Source organism: Phascolarctos cinereus, unplaced genomic scaffold (assembly GCF_003287225.1).
Source record: "Phascolarctos cinereus isolate Bilbo 61053 unplaced genomic scaffold, phaCin_HiC Scaffold_8;HRSCAF=390, whole genome shotgun sequence".
Lineage (NCBI taxonomy): Eukaryota > Metazoa > Chordata > Mammalia > Diprotodontia > Phascolarctidae > Phascolarctos > Phascolarctos cinereus.
Window position 1 is genome coordinate 8333428 of NW_027556291.1, and position 21003 is coordinate 8354430.

Genomic DNA, 21003 nt, shown 5'->3' on the forward strand with positions numbered 1-21003 from the left:
AGGAGCCAGTAATGGATTAGGGACTATCAGGCCTCTTTGAGAAAGGAGGAGTGGGGCTAAGTTGGTCAATACTTGGGAAGCAGACCTGTGAGCAAATCAGCTACTTTCAGTTCCACAGAGGCCTAGACTTTGGCCATTCAGCCTTTATGGTGTCCTTGAACACTGGCTCAAAGGCAGGCTTGATTTTGAGGGCCCCTAGACTGAATCTAAGAATATTATTTTTTTAAAAAGCCAGACCTATGGTTTCATCTGCATGAGGAACTCCTGGTATGGAGATTCCCTCCATCCATGCAGATCAGCAACTTCTCTGAAACATATCAGCTTAGAGAGTTGCCTGCTGAAATTTTAATGAAGATAAATGTCAAGTCTTGTGGATTCAAAAAAAGCACCTTCCCAAGCACAACAGGAGGGAGCCATAGCTAGACAGCAGTCCCCTTCAAAAAGACATGCAGGCCTTAGTACAGTGCAGAAGAGGGGAGCCATCTTCCAGCCACAAGGCCCATGCAATTCCCAATCTAGGCCCTGAAAGCCACTAGATAAGAATCCAAGACATTTACGCTGTGCCAGACAGGAGAAAGGACAGCACAGTAGAGTGGACAAGGCACTAGGCTTGAAGTCAGGAAGACCCAGCTTCAAAATCTACCTCAGGCACTTGTTAACTGTGACCTTGGGCAAGTCACTTCACCCCTGTGCCTCGATTTCCATATCTGTAAAATGAAGAGGTTAGACTCAAGCGCATCTAAGGTTCCTCCTAGCTTTAAATCTAGGAGGCTCAGCGACTTTGGGCCCCTAATCCCAGCCCTTGTTATCCCTCACAGCCTGAGTTCTGGCTGCCATCACCTCTCAACTAGAGGATTGCCTCCTCACTGGTCTCTCACTCTGTCACACAAGTCATTTTCCTTAAGCAGGAGCTGACCGTGGTACTGGCCTATTCAGTCAACTCCAGCTACTCCTTCTCTGAGTTCCTCTCAGATTCAATAGCAACTCTTCTGTCAGACTTTTCAAGCCTAGTAAGCCTGGCCCCACCTATCTTTCCAACCTCATGAGGACTTCCCCTCCTTCACCCTTCTATCCAGCCAAACTGGCCTTCTCTAAGCTTCTCCCACGTGACATTCTAAGCTCCACCCCCATGCTCTGGCGCTGGCTGAGCTCCCCATCTGGGATGTCCTCCCTCTCTTCCTACATGAAGCCATTCCTTCTCACCTCAACTGTTGTGTCCTTGAGAAGGCTGCCTAGAAATGGGCCTCTACTTCCTTTCCTTTCACTCTCTCCCCTGAACTCTCTAAAGGCCGGCTTCTGACCTCTCCACCCAACACAAACTGCTATCTCCAAAGTTCCCATCAATCTTTTAATGGCCATATCTGATGGGATCTTCTCAATCCTCATCCCGCTCACCCCTCAGCAGCAATGGGAACTGCTGAGCCCCCCCTCCTGGAGGCTCTCCCCTCTCCTGGTTCTGCTCCTCGCTGTCTGTCTGTCTGCTCCTTCTCAGCCTCCTTTGCTGACTCTTCATCCATGCCATGTCCACTAACAGTAGGTGAAGCCCAGGGCTCTGTCCTATTCCCTTCTCTTTCTCTACTCTCTCAGGCTGACTTCACTAGTTCCCATGGGTTTAATTATCATTTCTATGCAGATGACTCAGAGATCCATCTAGATAGCCCCAGGCTCTCTCCTGAGCTCCAGTCCTGAATCACCAACTGCCTCTTGGACATTTCAGACTTCATGTCTCCCGGACGTCTCCCACAGAACGTGTCCAAACTGAACTCATTATCTTTCCCCCAAGCCCTTCCCTCTTCCAGAGATTCCTCTTTCTGTTGAAGGTAGCGCTATCTTGGTGTCGATCAGCAGAGCCAAGTAGCAGCTAGACCTTGTCATTTCTGCCTCCAGTACCACCTTCTCTCTACTGACATGGACACCATCACCACATAGTCCAGCCCTCATCATCTCTCACCTGGACTATCACAACAGCCTCACAAATGGGTTTGTCCAGCTCAAGTCTCTCATTATTCCTAGCAATCCTCCCCATCATCAATGCGATTCTTCTTGAGCCCAGATCTGACTATACCGTACACTGACTTAATAAACTCGAGTAGCACCCTATGGTCTCTTAGATCAGACAAAAACTTATCTTTGACTTTGAAAACCCTTTTGTCCCTTACCCCAACTTAGCTTTCCAGACTCATTATTATGTCATGTTATGTCATGTCATGTCATGTCATGTCATGTCATGTTATATATAATAATATAATAATAGTCAAATGGCCTGCTTGCTGTTTCTCATACACCATACTCTATCTTCCATCCTAATGCTTGGAATTTACTTCCTCTGTTCCTCTACCTCCCAGAATCTCTTTCTTCCTTCAAGATGCAGCTCAGGCACAACCTTTTCTGTGAAGCCTTTCCTGACTCCCCTCCCCACAACTTAATTGTGAGTGCCCTTTCTTCCCAACTACCCTGCATTTAACTATACTGCATGTATTTCCTATTTGTTCTGTATATATTTATATATGTACTTGCTGTTCCCATTATTTGAAAGTAAGATCCTGCAGGTGGAGATTTTACTCATTGGTTGTTTGATGAGTATACAAGATTTTGTGATAGACTTCCATGATGTTTTAATTCCCAAAAGTACAACTTTGGGAACTTGTCACATTCAAGATTGATAGCTCCCTGCCAGCTTATCAGGAGCCACCTTAACAGCTCATCCACAGAGTGACAAGTGCAGGGACAAGATGGGCCAAGCACTGAAGATGGCACTAGGGCATTGGGACCAATCCAGTAATGGGGGTGGGTTAAGGGTTAGGTTTGCCCTTACATGGTGGTGTTATTATTATTGTTTGTTGTTACTTATCCTTTGTTCTCGAAGAAGACCAATGACATGAGGAGGGGGATGTCTTGACTCGCAAGTGAATTGGATTTAAGTGAGGCAGAGCTGTGCAAAGTCATCAGCCTCACTCTCTCCTCTGGAGCCTTCTGGGTCCAGTGGGAAGCTACAGGTCAGGACGACTGGGGATGGCCCCAGATGCAGTAGGAGACCTTGGTCTTTTTAAGCTGAAGTTTTTCCTAGGTCTCAGTTTGTCTGAGGAATGCCCATTCAGTAATTTCCTTTACTATAATCAATATGTACACACCTAGGACCCAGTTGGGAAGCCTGGACAATTCTTTTAATTCTCCCAGCAGAGCCAGCTCAAAGGAAAATCGGGTTGGTGTGTCTAAGACAATGTAACTTAAGTGGCTGTGAGAGGCAGCACAGTATATTGGAGAGAGGGTTGTTAGATTTGGAGTCAGAATGACCTGAGTTTGAATCTTGCATCTGCCACTTTCCACCAGCTAGTGACCCTGGGCAAGTCACTTGCTCCTTGAAGCCTCAGTTTCTTCATTTGAGAAACAAGGATAATAATAACACCTACCTTACAAGGTTTCAACAATTAAACTCTAATGCAGAAAACTAGGTAGAAATTTGTGGCGACAGTAAGGATCAGCAACAGTTAGTAAAATATCCAGCTCTATATAAACATGTGATAGTGACAGAACTTCTCAGTCCTTTCCTCCGATTAGCTTAGCGAACTCTTCCAAGGTGCCCATTTCACAAGAAAAGCTTTTTCTCCTTTGTGGCTTCTGGGCCAAAGCCACACTTGGGGACTAGGGAATGCTGGGTAGGAGCTGGTTGATGTTTGAAAAGATTTGAATCCTTTTAAGGAAAAAAATGCCCAAATGGTGTCAGTGAGAGAGGATTCCTCCTGCTTAGGGAAGAGTGAGGGAACGGGATCAAGGTGCTTTCTCACTTCTTTGGAGAGAAGCCTCAGCACTCCCTTTCAGAACCCCCATTTCTAGAGTACTCTCTGCTTTCCATTCATAAAGAGTTCACAGCACTCTGTAAAGGCTATGGGAGGTTAAGGGATTTCCTGTGAGGGGATTTTCACCCCTGTTGCAGGTCACCAGCAATCTCTCCCCACTTCTGAAGTACAGGAGAAGCTGCATGCCCAGTGGAAAGAGCTCTGAACATGCTGGGGTCAGAAATCTGGAGTTTGAGGCCCGGTTTTGCTACTCATCCTGTGAGTTCAGTGACAAATGCAAAATGACCCTCAGGTCTGGTGCCCCCTTCTGCTTCTGCAGTGATGGCAGCAGAGTGGTGGCAAAGGACAGAGAGGGTGCTAAGCATCACACTGTTGGGAGACCATCTGTCAACTCTAAATATGAGATCTACATCCAGTGACCAAAGGGCATACCAACCTTGATATTCTACTATAAACAAAGCCAGTAGAAAGAATGATGTCACAACTAATGGGAAGGATGGCTCATATAGACAGTCCTTGGAGAGGTAAAGAAAGGAGGTGGTGGAGGTAGCTTTATCATATACCCAAAGGCAATAAGAGATATCATTTCATGGGACATCAGATCATCTCGTATTGCATTACTCATGACAAGTGTTTGAAAAAATGATCATACAAATAATTGTAGCAGCTTATGTACTAACATTCAGTTTCAGAGGAAGAAAATCTATGCAGAACTTGATGAAACCACTCATTAATCAACATACACTTTGATACTCAGTGACTTTAATTCAAAGTCGGAAATAAACAAGGATGGTAAGAAATGTATTGGAAAGCATGGCTCATGAAGAAAGCATGAGAAAAATCAAACTTATAGACTACACAGAAGCCTCATACCTTTCTGGAATGAATACTGTCCTCAAGAAAAGAATTTGTAAGCTGTGTGATGGAAACAAGAGTTGTGATATTGCATCGTAGTTATTATAAACACTAAAACAGCTCCCATGGGAAAATTTACATGTACCCACCCAGGTGACCATGGGCCATCTCTTGGCACTAAGTCATCTCTGTTCTGTTTCTTTCTAATATCTGGCCTGGCCTAAGGGTGGTGGGGAAATCTGCTACTGTCCTGTCACTAGGACTGGGCCTCATGAGTAAGCTCTCCAGTAAAACTTATTCACTTCCATGCAGGCATGGACTGCCCTTCTTTCTTCGGTATCTCAGTATCCTCTCTGAGATATCATTCCTCTGAGGTATCATCCATCTGAGATCATCCCTCAGGATAGTCTGCCTGCCACCCTACAATTGGCATAATTGGGACAGAACAGATCTGCCACCTTACATAAGCCCTGGATCTGGTGAGCCTCAAATATCATCACATAAAACAAAGTTGTTTACATTTTAATAGACAAGAAGACTCATTACTAATGAGGGAATCATCCCTGAATGAGTTGTCTTTATACAAAGAGGCTATCAAATTATTGTAGCAAAGATCAGATAGCAAAATCCTAAAAGAAAGAATAATGAGAAAATGATATGGCATTCATTTGAAACAACTGACTCTTGAACTATTTAATCAAGCAACTGGTAATGGGTAATGGGTAGCAGAAATTATATCAACATTGAGTATAATCATTTTGTATAGAATTCTGACTTATGTAAATCAATTGCCATAACAAAGAGACCAAAAAGTCTAAAAAGGATCTTAGTCAAGAAACCCTTGAGCAACTTGTCAAGCGTGGAGGAACACCTCATTTGCAAAATCTTACAAAGAATGATAAATGATGGTGAGCGGTATTATTTCAAAAGCTGAGGGAAGCAGGGAAGAGTAAAAACCAGTTTAAAACTATATGCCTACCTTCCCACCTTAACAAATTTTTTATGAGATTCATCTATATATGCATTGAGGACATTTTCCATGAGTATACAAACTGGGAACAGGCAGGCTTTCACAAGCAACATTCTACAACAGACCATCTTTACCATCTCACAATTGACAGGAAGATGAAGAGAACACAAGTCTTCACTGTGCTAATCGTTTGTTAATTATGAAAAATCATTTGATTCAACAAAGCAAAAAATGTCCCCTTAAATTAGGCTTTCTTCCAACAAGATGTCTCCCATCCAAACATCAAAATCATTCAAAATGCTTTGAAATGGATGACAGAATTAATCCTGTTCAACAGCTCTCTGATCATAAACATCAGGTGAGGTATAAAAAAAGGAAGATGCACACTCACCAAAGGTGTTTGTGTCTCTACTGGAGATCTTGCAGAGTCCAAGTTGAAGAAGGAGTCTCTATGGATGGTGAGCCTCCCCAGCTGCTCCTATTGGCAGATAACATTGTGCGGGTTGCATCAAGCCACGGAACATTGTTGGGCCTCCTGAAAGAGATTCATAACCACTCAAAATTTTGAGTATGGTCTGATTTTACACATAGGAATGACCATGTGGACAAACATCTATTGTCCAGATTATGAAATGAAATTGACTGGGCAATCAATAGGGCTTGCTTACAAGCAATACATATCTGGGACAGACAAACAAATGGACAATGAGTTAGGGCCAGAACTAAACAGGAGGAGGAAAGCAGGCAAGATTTTCTTCAGGAAATTGCAAAGCTCCTTTTATGACCCCAAGCTTTTTTCCAGAAACAAAGGTTCAGCTTTTAAATGCCATTATTCTACTAGTGTAGTTGAATGACTAAGAGAGATGGAACACAACATTCTCTAAAGAACTGAAATAATGGATATGAAGGTGCTTTGAGAAGTTCAAATGAAGGTAGAGTCAAGATGGTGGAGTGAGAGGAAACATTTTTACCCAGCTCTCCTAACACACTTCCTCAGCAACCTAGAAAATGAACCAGATAGAATTCTGATCAGGATAGCCAAGAAAAACACTATAGTGAGTTATTTTTCTAGCTCAGGACAGCTTAGGAAGACAAAGAGGCCAATAGACACTGGGATGGGGGCTGGCCAGGAGTACAGTGCAGTGGTGACAGTAGCGGCAGACTGAGGAACATTTCAGCACCCTGGGACAGAAAGGCAACTGAGATGGAACACCAGGGAAGGAAGCAGTGGGGCAGAAAGAGATCCCAGAGGTATCCCTGAACTACTGCTGAAAGTAGGAATGGGTGCCAGCTGGCCACTCTGTCACCTATTACCCAATTCTGGAACATAGACCTATGGCTTAGAGGAGCAGCCACAACCAAATGCAGGATCATAGCTGAGCACTGAGCACAAAATCAATTCTAGAAACTTGGCTGTGTGGCTTTGAGCACAAGAGCAGAGTACAGACTCAATTCTAACCTTCAGCCTCACATATTACCCTACAATGGAATAAACCAGGGCAAGAGACCAAAATGAAAGGGGAGCCAGCAGTTCAGTTGCTACCCAGCAGAATCGTCCAGAGGGCTAACAGTGACTGAGTCCAGCAATAGTCTATTTGAGTTCAATTACACAGAAGGTAACAGACTCAAACCAAAGGGGATGAACAGACCTCTCTCCAGATCACATCAGTCTGAAAGCACTGATATGTAAAAACAGAAGAACTTAACAGAACAGAAGCTGAGGCCAGACACCTGACCCCCTTTACCTTCCACACACATATGCACACACACACACACACACACACACACACACACACACACACACACAGAAGTGAGCATAGTCCAATACTAATATAAAGTTAAAAATCAAGAAGGAGGTTGGAAGAATGAGCATACAAAATAAGAACTCAAAACATAAAGAGCTACTATGGTAACAGGGAAGCTCAAGACACAAACTCAGAAAAAGACAATGATGTGAAAACATCTACAACCAAAGCCTCAAAGAAAATGCAGATTACACACAAGCCCAAAAAGAATTCCTAGAAGATCTAAGGAAAGAAGTTTTAAAAGAGCAAAAGAAATTTTTAAACCAAATAAAAGCAGTAGGGGGGGAAATGGGAGAAGAAAGAAGTAACAAGCTTAGGTGGATAGAGCACTGGCCCTGAAGTCAGGAGGACCTGAGTTCAAATCCAGCCTCAGACCAAACACTTGACACTTAGTAGCTGTGTGACCCTGGGCAAGTCACTTAACCCCAACTGCCTAAAAAGAAAAAAAAACTGCAAAAAAAAAAATGGAATTGGCCAAATGGAAACTAGTGACTCCCTGAAATATCAAGAAATAATAAAAACAAAGTCAAAAGACTGAAAAAAATAGAAGAAAATGTGAAATATCACATAGGAAAAACAACTGACCTGGAAATAGACTGAGGAGAGGTAATTTAAGAATCATTGATATATCTGGAAGCCATGAACAAAAAAAGAGCCTAGACATATTTCAAGAAATTATAAAATAAAACTGGCCAGACATCTTAGAACCAGAAGACAAAGTTGAAATTGAAAGAATCTACTGGCTACCTCATGAAATTTCAAAGTGAAAACTCCTGGGAATATTGTAGCCAAATTCCAGAACTCTTCGGTCAAGGAGAAAATACTAACAGTAGATCCCAGTTACTGGGGCAAGAGCTCACTATTTGACAAAAACTGCTAGGAAAACTGGAAAGTAGTCTGGCAGAAACTAGACATAAACCAACATCTAACAGTATATACCAAGATAAGCTCAAAACGGGAGCATGATTTAAATTTAAAGGGTGATAACATAAGCAAATTAGTGGCGCATGGAAGAAATCACCTATCAGATCAAGGGATAAGGGAAGAGTTCATGACCAAACAAGAGAGGTAAAATAGATAATTTTGATGACTTTAAATTAAAAAGGTTTTATACAAACAAAACCAATGCAGCTAAAATTTGAAAAGAACCTGGGAAAAAAATCTTTGCTGCAAATTTCTCTGATGAAAGTATCATTTTGGGGCAGCTAGGTGGCACAATGGATTGAGCTCTGGCCTTGGAGTCAGAAGGACCTGAGTTCAAATCCAGTCTCAGACACATGACACTTACTAGCTGTGTGACCCTGGGCTAGTCACTTAACCCCTGATTGCCTCACCAAAAAAAGTAAAAGTATCATTTCTAAAATATATAGAGAACTGAGTCAAATCTACAAGAATAAGAGCCATTCCCTAAATGACAGATGGTCAAAGGATAAGAACAGTCCATTTTCAAAGGAAGAAATCAAAGCTACAACAAAATGACCAACGCATAATTCCAAAGGACCGATGATGACACATGCTCTCCACCTCCAGAGTGCAAACTGAAGCATATTTTCTTCTACATCTTTCTTTTTCACACACCTATACATATTTATAATGGGGTTTATTTTTCTTGCCTTCTCAGTGGGTGGGGGAGGGAATGAAGGAGGGAGAGAATTTAGAACTGAAAATAAAATAAAATTCAATTCAAAACATCTTTTAAAAGAAAGAAAAGTTCAATGCACTATGCCATGTAATAGAATTCCTTGGGAGAGCTGGGTGGCACAGTGGATAAAGTGCCAGGCCTGGAGTCAGGAAGACCTGAGTTCAAATCTGGCCTCAGACACTTCCCAGCTGTGTGACCCTAGGTAAGTCATTTAACTCTGTTTGCCTCAGCTTCCTCATCTGTAAAATGAGCTAGAGAAGGAAATGGCAAACCATTCTGTTATCTTTGTCAAGAAAACCCCAAATGGAGTCAGAAAGAGTCTGATACAACTGAAATGATTTAACAACAACAGAATTCCAGGTTGGCTGCCATGGCCAAATATTGTATTGTCGAGATAATCGGGAGGCACTGAAGCTTCTTGAGCAGAAGAGCACCATGGACAAACCTTTGCAACCCCCAGATTTCTAGAGGTTCCCTGCCTTGGAGGCCCACAGGAACAATGATCTAGCTCTTCCTCGGGGGACTTTTACGTGATAAATGGGTGGCTGAAATGGGCTAATCAGATGAAGGAATCTATTAGTCAGCTAAGACATTCCCCTTCCCAGGGAACAGAGCATTAATCTAGGTAAGAAAGAACTCTAATGGTGGCAATCTGGGTCTATTTCATTCAATACTACGTAATTAGGCAGATTACAAGAAGCTCAAGAGGACAAAAGGACTGTTCAGGGACTGGAAGGATGATTCAGCACTTTGCAAGTTATGTAGAAAAAAAAAAGGCTCCTTCCCATCTTGGATTCTAATACCTCTGTGTTACATTTTTACTGATTTATAATCATCATCATCATCGTCATCATTATTATTATTATTATGAGACAATGTGATAGAGTGGAGAGAGAGAGCTAGCCTTAGGGCCAAGAACACCTGGATTCAGGTCCTGCCTCTGACACATACTGTCTGTGTGACCCTGGGTAAGGCACTTCACCTCTAGGTAACTCTCTAAGACTATAAGACACAGAGAAGGTGCCATCTGGCATTGATACAGGGGATTTCTTTGTCTGAGAGTTCCTTCTATCAATGAAATCACATGCCTAGTTCCTATTCTTATTATTTTTTAGAGGCAATCAGGGTTAAGTGACTTGCCCAGGGTCACACAGCTAGTAAGAGTCTGAAGCCAGATTTGAACTTAGGAATTCCTGACTCCAGAGCTGGTTCTCTATTCACTTTGCTACTTGCCTGCCCCCGCCCCCATTATTTAAAAAAGATTTTAATGATGCTTTTTTTTTAACATATGTCATTTGCCAGTGACCCACTCCATAGAAACCTCCCTTGTAACAAAAAAAAGAGTACAATTGAATAAAACAAACCAATATGTCGGCCATATCTGAAAGTGTCCACCTCATTCTGTACCCATAGTCTACTATGTCTATGCTAACAGATGGGGGGCAGGCTTCCCTACTAGACTTTTGAACTCCTAACTGGTCACCACATTGATTAAAGCTCTGAAGATTAACACTGCTCTTTCCCTTTACATTATCAGGGGCATGTATATTTTTCTCCTGGTCCTGCTCACTTGCCTCTAATAGCTCCAATACCTCTTCCCAGGTTTCTCTGAATTCCTCAGATTGCTTATGCCCACACTACCATTTATTCATGTTGTGCTGTATTTTTAAGAGACTTAGGTCAATCAGAGCCTAGTCTAGATCCCAGATCCCCTGGTTCCAGGTTCAGATAAGAAAAGTAGTGTCATTGGTTGGGGGTGGGGGTGGTAGGAGAGGAGCTTTTCTTATATGAATGAAACAGTGACTGCCCTGGTCCCCAAGGAGGGGCCCTGAATGCCATGTGTGTTCATCTGACCTCTTGCCCTTGGGGTATCCAGTACCTTTAAAGGGTCTTTCTTCTCTGGCTCAAATCCCCACTGATGGTATTCCCCTCGATTTTAGAGGTCAAAGCCCCTCAGTTCCACTTAACTACTTAACAGTCAGATTAAGTTTTATGAAGGAATATTTAGTTCCAAGGTAAATATCTAAAGCCAGCACCAAACATTTCCACCAATACCTGGGTAGTAAAATCCCCCCCCACACACACACACACACACATACACCACTCTTAGTCTCTGGCTTCACAGCTTAGTTCAATTCCTATATAGCAAAGGGACCCTGGGCAAGTGACTCAACCTGTTTGCCTTCATTTATTCAACTATAAAATAGATACAATAGCAGTACCTACTCCTCAGGGTGGTTGTGAGGATCAAGTGATATAATATTTGTGAAGCACTTAGCACAGTGCCTGGCATGTAGTAGGTCCTATATAAACGTATATTCCCTTCTTCCCCCCATGTAGCTACCAGTCTCAGGAAGCTCCAAGTCCAAAGCTTGCTTCTTCAAACTCTGGCTTCCGAGGGCTGCAACTTCCAGCCTGCAATCCTGGGTCCCAAGGTCCCTATGGTTTGAATTCTTGGTTCATGACTCCAGTCCCTGCTCCTAGAACTGAAAAAGACAAATTTTGAAGGAAGACCAAAACCCCAAGGCCATTTCTCAGGGCCACAGGGTCTAAAGTGGCCCTTTCCCACTCAACTTACTGCACAGTATCCCTACTGTGGGTGAAAGAGATCTTCACACCTGGATGCCACGAGATAAAAATAGAGGCAGAGGGGTAGAGTGATACAGACACAAAGACAAAGAAAGACAAAAAGAGACGACCTGGAGATGAGAGAAACAAAGCACAACTGTGCCTCAGTTGGGTAGATTTAAAGACAAAAGCAGTGTTCACCCAAGTGGCAGGCCAATGTAGGATGGCTTCCCCAAGGAGTGGGTCCGTGACCTTCTTCTAAATGAGTGCTTCTATCTTAGGTGGTCTGGCATGCGCCAAAGCTCAATAAAGCAAAGCTGAATTTATGGCCACTCATAAGCCAAAGTGGGGCTTTCTGCTGTGCAGGTGTGTGCCCTCCTGAGTTACGAGAAATATTTCCTAGACACGTCTTGGGAAGCTGTGTTCAGTTATTCATCATTAGTCTGTGTGGCTCCCTTCCCCATGCTAATTACGACAGAAGGCTTCGGGGACCATAAACAACAGATAACAGTTGTTCTATCCAGAAGCCATCAAGAAATGATGTGTGTAGATTACACGCAGAGCCTTGGAAGTCTAAGCCTCGAGAGCCCCAGACAATGGGAAAGGACTGGGCCGTTTATGGTATTGGATTGGAACGGCGCCATTGATAAAGGCTACAAGCCTGCCATTGCTGAATTAAGGGGAAAGCTCCCAAAGCACGGAGCCATTGGGAGGCGTGCACTTTCCATGACTTTAGACTGGGATGGGGGACAATGAGAAACACAGAATAACGGCAAGGGGTCTAGAAATCCATATGCGCATCAAGATTTCTCATTTTGTCATATGTTTTCTCAATAAACATGCAAAGGTGGTCCCACTCCTGCTTACTCCCACCTCCCATATCCAAGCTGCTGTTGAGGCCCATCTGTCGAACACGGCCCCTTCCCTCCTCCAACACCACCACCACCCTGGTCCAGGGCCTCATCACCTCACACCTGGACTCTTACAATAGCTGCTCGGTGGGTGAGTGGGCTGCCTGCCTCTCTAATCCATTCTCCATTTGGCCCCTAAAATGATTTTCCTAAAGCACAGGTCTGATCATGACATTCCCCTATTCAATAAACTCACAAGGCTCCTTGTTGGCCCCAGGATCAAATACAAAATGCTCTGTTTGGCCTTCAAAGCCCTTCAAGCTGCCCCCTCCTAACCTTCCAGGCCTCTAATACTATGCCCCTCTCCAGACTGTGCACGCTAGCAAAACTGGCCTTCTTGTTACTCCCTGCCTTTTCAATGGATGGTCTCCAGGCCTGGCATTTTCTCCCTCCTTGTCTCTGCCTCCTGGCTTCCTCCAGGTCTTGGCTCATCTAGTCCAACCCTCTGATTTTATACCTGAGGACCCTGAGGCTTCTGAACATGAAATGATACATCCAGGGCCACCAGCACAGTAAGTGGCAGAGCTGGGAGTGGAGCCAGGGTCTCTCAGTCCAAACCCAGCGTTCTTTCCAGTGCCTCACATTGCTAGCGGGCTCCATCTTTCTGCGTGAGAATTCCTTGGGCATATTTTAGAAGGTGAATGAGCCAAGCATGGGTTGGATTAGACAACCCCTGGGGAGCCTTCCATCACTGCTCTGAGATTCTAGGAGTGGCCTGGACTTCACCCATCCACTCACGTGACAAAGAAGGATGTCCGTGATGCAGCCCACCTCCCACATTTGATTCCCTTCCCCTCAGCAGTTGGGGGGTGAAATTCTTCCTGGCTCCTGAGGTTTTGGAATTGGCCCTATCCTTTCAGGACTACAGATACATAAATAACCCCCTGGCTCAGACTGTGAAACTGCTCCCAAGGGGATTTCGGGAATAGATTTTGTGTATCTCCTCATTAGTTTCTTCAGCCAAGCTGATGTACCCACAATCAAGCCCGATTTTCTGTCCTTGCTTTCAGACTTCCAAGCAGCTCCCATAAAGCCAGGCTCTTTGAGTGCAGCTCCCAAATCCAACAGTTATTCAGTCCTGTAGCACCCCGAGTGTTCTGGGCTCTAGACTATTCTATGGAGAGGGGAGAAAGAGGGGGGATGATGCCTCCCTCACCCCAAGCATCCTGTGAGTTGGAATCTTTGCTTCTCTGCATCTGATCTCACTCCCTCTAACCCTTAGGAGGCAAGCCACATGTAACAGCCTGAAGGCCCCAAACCGAGTGACAAACTGTCTAAGACACAAAGCAAAGGCCCTGGAAGACAAGTCCAGTCTCAAAATAGCTGATGCTCATCTGCCCTATGACTTGGACCTCCAGAATGAAGTTTAATAGTGTGGCTTAGGGATCAGCCTCCTTATGCTCCTCCTTCCTAAGGATACAGGAAAAGGAGAAAGTTGGGGGGGGGGTCACAGATCAGGGAAGGATGTCACCAGTATCACCTACTCCTGGCATAGACAAGAGCCCAATTAGCTATGTCCGCTGCAAGGGGAGGCAATCTAACTATGAAAGAGGGGGAGGACGATTCAAGGGTGCGGGGGTGGGAGGGGTGAGAGGAACAAACTTTTGTGGATCAGTCCATACAAAGACACAGGTAGGCCGCAGCAGTGGCAAGAATGCCAAATTAAGGAGGCAGGAGAGATGGCTTGGACTATAGGAGTTGAAAGGCCCTTCTAGCCTGACACTCTAGGAGTCCAGACAACAGCAACACAGGCATCCTGTGGGCAGACAGCAGGAAGAATAAATACCACCCAAGGGAGTATGGGAGGACTTTCTGTCCTCTTTCTGAGACCAGGAAAGAGAAGAAGGGCTAGGAGCAGAGAGGAAAAGAATTTAAGAGAGGAAGATAGAAATAAATAATTAATCATAGCCATGAATGGGATGAATGTACCCACAAAACAGAAGAGAATTATAGAACGGATTAGGAAGAAGAATCCAACAATATGTTGTTCACAGGAAATATACTTGGAACATATTCACACAGTTAAAATAAGGAACTAGAATAAACTCTATTATGCTTCAGCTGAAGTAAAAAAGGCAAAGTCACATAAATCATCAGCATTTCTGTATATTACCAACAAAACCCGGTAGGAAGACATGAAAATTCCAGAATGTACAAAAGACTTGGAACTCCACCCACTAAGACACACATAAAAACTCTCTGAATACAACTACAGAAAACTATTTCTGGAAATAGAGACCTAAATAATTAGGATGTTAATTGTACATGAGTAAGCTAAGCCAACGTAATAAAAGCGACAATACTACCTAAAAGAATTTACCTATTTGGTATGATATTCATCCAACTACCAAAGGATTACTTTGTGTGGCCAGGAAAAAAATAAACTAAATGCATCCAGAGGAATATAAAAAGTTAAGAATGGCAAGAGTGGATGGATGAAAAAAGTGGGAAGGAAGGAGGTGGAGCAGTACCAGATCTCAAACTAAACCACAAAGCAGCGGCAGGTTAAAAAAGGGAAGGGTCAGTGGGGCAGATTAGGTATACAACATACAGAAGCAAATCAACCTAGTGTCTGATAAACCCAAAGACCCTTCCCACTGGGGTACTGTTTGACAAAAAACTGCTGAGGAAAGTAGAAATCAATCGAGTAGAAATTAGGCATAGACCAAACACCTCAGACCATTTACCAAGATAAACTCCAAATGGATGCATGACCTGGCTATGAAAGGTCACATCATAAATCAAGTTGAGGAGCACGGGAAAAAATACCTTTTGGATATCTGGACAGGGGAAGAGTTCTTTAACAAAACAAAGATGAAAGAGAACCAAAGAAGAGAAAATGGATCATTTTGATTACATAAAATTGAAAAGGTTTTATACCAATAAAACCCCAATACAGCTAAAATTAGAATGGAAACAGTTCAATGAGGAAAAATATCTTTACAGCAAGGTTTTCTCATAAAGGTCCCATTTCTAAGATATATAAGAAAGTGATGCCAATCTATAGGAATAAGAGTCATTTCCCAGCTTATAGTCAGAGGATATGAACGTGCAGTTTTGAAAGGAAGAAGTATCAACAGTCATGTGAAAAAACACTCCACATCACTAAACATTAGAGAAATAAAAATTAAAGCCTCTCTGAGAGTCTACCTCCCACATATTAGATGGGCAGAGCTCACAAAAAAAGGAAAACTACAAATATTTGGGGAGAGGGAGGCTGCAAGAAAATGGGACCATTAATGCAGTTTTGGTAGAGCTGTGAAGCGGTCCATCACACAGTGACCAGCACCACCACCAACAATAAAACCAATAACTAGCATGTTATGGCATCTATGTGCCAGGCACTGTGCTAAGCACTTCACAATTATTTCTCGTTTGATCCTCACAACCCTGGAGGGAGGTGCTATTACTACCCTCATTTTATAGATGAGGAAACTGAGGCAAACAGAGGTTAAGTGACCTGTTCAGTGTCTCATGGCCAGTACATGTCTGAGGCAGCAGCCAAGCTTGGGCAACCCGTCTTGGTGGGGCATTGGGGTAGTCATGAGAACCTCTCCCCTCGCTTCCATTTACCTCTGACCAAAAGGACTCAGGACCTCCAGACCTCTCAAATTCCCAAGGCCACGTACAAGCCTGGACTTGGCCATCTCCAGGCTAGATATGCAGATCCAAAAAGAACACAGAATCAGTGAGGCATCCAAGCTCATCTAGTTGAAGTTCCCACAGGCAGCCATGTGGGTAAGGTCACCTTGATGACCACGTAGAGAACTGTCAGTCTTTTCCTACCCTTCAGTGGAAGTCTATGGAAGTTCCATGATGCCATCAGGGTTAGGGTTGAAAGGAGAAGAGAGACAGCAGGAAGCTATCTTTCCTTTTAAATGATGCAATGCTGATGGGGATGGGATCTTAACCCCTAAAAGGAAAAGACCATGTCTTTGGGATCTGGACCCCAAAAAAGAAAAGCCCTGGACTTTCCCACATGGCCAAATCTGCGGTGTTTGCCTGAGGCTATCTCCCTTGGCCACATGGTCTACGTCCCTGGTATTCTGTTTTCTCACAGTCAACCCAGCTTACTGGCCACTCTCATCCAGATCCTCCTTAGGCCCCCTCCTCTAGTCACCGCAGACTACTTGGCCACTCCTAGATCCCTCTCATACTCTTTCTGTATATAAGGTCCATCTGGCCTCCATTAAGGTGCTCAGATTCTTAAGATCTGGCCCACTTGCATTAGTGATACAAATGCTTAGATTCCTTAAGAGTCTGGCCAATATGGCAGATTCCTTAAATCTCACCCACCCCCATCGATGTTCTAATAAACCTTGCCTGTGGCTGAAAGAAGGTTTGGGTCAATTTAATTCAGGCAGGACCCAAATGTCATGATTTTGGGATCCCAGCACCCCCACACCTCTAAATCTCCACAATACATAGCCTCTGCCACTGTCACAAGGTGACCAGAGCCAAGGGAATAATTGAGAGTTTTCTACACTACCAGAGTGACCACCACCCTGAGCAAGTCCAGAGGTCCCAGAAGTGTCCAAGGGCAACCAGGGATTACAGTTCAAGTCCAAGTATAAGATGGGGGTGGAGGAGTCCTAGCTAGTGTGTCTGTAACAGATCCGCATAAACAATGTGCCATGGCTTCCACGAGCTCTCAGGCTGCATTGAGAAGCATGGTGCCAGGGACTGGGTAGGCTATAGTCCTGTTCCACTATGCCCTAGTCAAACCACATTCAATACTTGGCATATACCTTGGCACCATTTTAGGAAAGGCATTGCTACAATGAACAACAGAGAGGAGAATAATAAAGAAGGTGAAGGGTCCCCCCAAAGTAAGATCATTCACTGACAGATTTAGAGCCACACGAGACCCTAAAGCTCATCTAGTCTGAGCTCATCATTGCACAGAGGAGAGAGAGGTGAAGTGACGGGCCAAGGTCGAATAGTGGAAAATGGCCGAGCCAGGATTTGAATTCGAGTGCTCAGATTCCAAACCCAACACCCCTTCCACATTGCCTTATCACATGTTATGTAATGTGGTATAGCACATTATAAAAGGATCAGTGGAAGGAATCGGGGATGTTTGACTTGGAGAAAAGGAGACACAAAGGGAATGTAAAGGGCTGCCACAGGGAAAGGGCATTGCTGGAGCAATGGGGAGTTGTAAATAGACCAGTTTTAGGCTTGATTCTAAGAAAAACCTCACCATGAAAGCCCTCTAAAATGGAAGGGGCTGCCTTGAGAGGAAGCAGGCATTCCCTCCTTGGAGATCATCAAGCAGAAGCTGACCAGCCACTTGGTGGGTATGTTAGAAGGGTTATTCCTTGGGGCTATGGGTTAGCTGAGATGAGCACTAGCTGAGATACTTTTCACCTCTCCAAATCTGTGATTCTGTATGTTTACAGGGAGGGGAAAGGGCAGGAGGAGAAGGAGGGGAGAGAGGGAGGGAGAGGGGCAGGGAAAGGGAGAAGGGGGTAGGAAGGGGAGGGAGAGAGAGAGGGAATTTCCCTTTAGATGGCTAAAGAAATGTATCTTTGTGTATGTCAGTATTCTGTAGATTTTTTTTCTCCTTAGCAGCCAGATTTTGGGAAGAGGGAAGGGAATGAAAGGGGACACTAAAGGCCCAGGAAATTAAATGTCTGATTTTGACTATTTTAATCTTCATGAAAGTGAGGGACAAGAGGAGATTTAAAAAGCAAGGGAGCTCTCCCCAGTCACCCATCAAAGATGTCAGTGTACGTGCTTTCAACTCTTCCTAAAGCTAAAATCGGGCCAGGGTATTAAAAATATCTTCAAGCATAGGCAACAATCTATCCTGGTCAGATTCAGATAGAGAAGAAAACTGAAAGTCAGGCAAGTTTTTGGTAAATAACCTCTTTTTTTTATGGCATCACCCCCAGGCCCTCCGCTGGGCTGGCCGATCAAATATAACAGGGGTCACCTGGATAAAGCCTCCCTCCAGGACCACCTGGAGGCCCATGATTGGGGACGGGGTCTGTCTGTCTCCTCCCACTTCTCACCTCGGCTAGGGGATAGAGGGTCCTGACTTGGATTCTCTTCACCACGGGCCTGGTCTTCTTGTTCGCGGGGGGGGGGGGGGGGGGGGGGGGTTCACCAGCAGCTGACTGGGCAGGAAGTAGTTGGGAAGATAACACAGTACAATGATAGGAAAGAGGTGTGAAAAAATCAGTCAGGAGATGGGAGGAAGGCTATTGTAGGAGCACGACAGGAAGTAGGAAGGAAACAGACCACAGAACAATGCTGAAGTTGGTGTAAGAATATGCCAGAAGGGCAAGAAGTGGGAAGACTATCACTGTAACCAGAGGCAGGCGGTGGGAAATATGCCACTAGAACAATGGAAGGTAGAAGGCCACCGGAAGTGGGAAGACTCTGTAGCATCACAGGCAGGAGGTGAGGGGATTCTTCTGTTGGCAGAACAGGACAGGGGGGGGGCAGGGAGACAGGTGGAGGGATAGAGTGGAGCAGCAAGACCCCTGGCATCCACACCTACACACACACACACCCCTGATCACATCTCTCCTGCCTCCCTCTCCTGGTCACTTGAGGAGTCCAGCTCCCTTGGGGTCACCCTGCCCTCCCCCTCCAATCCCACACCACCAAGTCCTCCACCAATGCCCACCCCTGACCCAGTGAATGCCCACCCATCCAGGAGCCATGGTACCAAGACCAGAAGTCAAAGCTGGTCCTGGCCTCAGAGAGCTCAATTCTAAGATGGGAGCTACATGCCATGCAGGAAGCATTGATTTTGAAGGATATTGAGTCCAGCAGAACTAGTGTCCTGAAGTGGGATTTTAATCAGTCAATAAACTTCTGTTAAGGCCTGCTCTGTTTTCAACCCAGGTCTTTGTTCTAGGCAATTGAAAGAATTATGAATAGAGCCAACAAGGCCTTTTCAGTAACAATGATAGCATTTATTTGATTATTGTTAGCAGATCAAATAGAGAGGGGGACCTGGCTAACTGCCATGGTGTCCTGGGGGATGGCTGGATTAGATGTGGAGCATGGTCTGAAGCCAGATAGAACAGGTTAGGTCCCAGGACAGAAGGTCAAAGCTGGGTGAATTAGCTCCACAGCATCTCTCCTAACAAGGCCACCACCCCGCTTCAGGCCCTCATCGCCCCTCGTCTTCATTGTTGTAGCTTCAGAACTGGTCTCTCTGCATACACACACACACACACACACACACACACACACACACACACACACACACACACACACACACACTGGATAGTTTGGGGCCTAGAGTCAGGAAGACTAGAATTCAAAAAGGGTCTCAGACACTTATTTGCTGTTTGACCCCGGGCAACTCATGTAAGTTCTGTTTGTCTCAGTTTCCTCAACTGCAAAATGGGGGTAATGATATCACCTACCTCCCAGGGTTACTGCGAAGACCAAATGAGGTAACACTTGTAAAACAGGCACTGTTTAGCCCAGTGCCTAGCATGCAGTAGGTGCTTAATAAATGCTTGTCTCTTTCCTTCACACATGTACCCATGTTATTCCATGCTCAATAAGCATCACAGGTTCCCTGTTGCCTCTAGGGGAAACCCCCCTCTCCTCTTTTACATGTAAAGCCCTTCACAATTTGAATATAGATGTATTTCGTGTTGCATTCTATGTTCTAGAGGTCCAATATTGGGAGGCACATGTTTCGCACCTCTTTTCAAGACAAACTGGCCTAGTTGCCATTGCCTATCCACAACAACCCCCTGCTTCCATGCATTTGCACCCACTGCCCCCATACCTGTAGTCATCTCCCTTCTTACCTCAACTTCTTACAACAACCCCCCCCCAAAAAAAGAGAGTGTAAGCTACCTGAAGGCAGGGATTGTTTTCTTTTTTGTCTTTGTATCCCTAGTGCATACTACTATGTGCTGGGAACACAGTAGATGCTTAATAAATGCTTGTTGAATCAAACTCAATTGAATGTCTGCAAATTAAAAAGTTCATTCATTTTAAAAACTCATTAGATCAGATCCAGGATCCAGAAAAAGCTAAAACAATCATGAACTTTATATAGAAGAATAAGGGGTGGGGGTGGGGGGGGTGCAGATCCATTGACCTTCACCCTGGCCAGGCCATATCTAGAGTATTACAGTCAGTTTTGGGTACCACATTTTACGAAGAACATTGATTAGACGGAAAGTGTCCAGAGGAGGGTGGCCAAGATAGGCCAGAGCCTGGAATCCATATGGTTTATGGATTTGAGGATACTTAGCCTAGAAGAAAGAAAATGGGGTGGGGGAGTAAGGAGAGAGAGGAAGGGCTTGAGAGCTGTCATGTATTCGGAAAGATGCCCTATGGAGGAAGGATTAGACACACTCTACTTGAAAGCAGAGGGCTGCTCAACTAGGAGGGGCTGAAAGTTGCAAAGTCCTACCAATGTGAGCTGTCCAACGAGGGCCTTACTCTGCACTGAGTGGGTTCACTCTCAGTG

General features: G+C 44.5%; 1 long non-coding RNA gene across 1 annotated transcript in view; it reads right to left on the reverse strand.

Moving 5' to 3' along the window:
• The window catches only part of LOC144455028 (uncharacterized), a 150006-nt gene that overhangs the window by 124565 nt on the left and 4438 nt on the right, over window positions 1-21003 (reverse strand). Inside the window, exons 2-3 of the long non-coding RNA XR_013483659.1 lie at window positions 11414-11555; window positions 6014-6157 (exon numbers count right to left, since the gene is read on the reverse strand). This is a non-coding gene — a long non-coding RNA (uncharacterized LOC144455028). The remainder of the gene's footprint in view (window positions 1-6013; window positions 6158-11413; window positions 11556-21003) is intronic.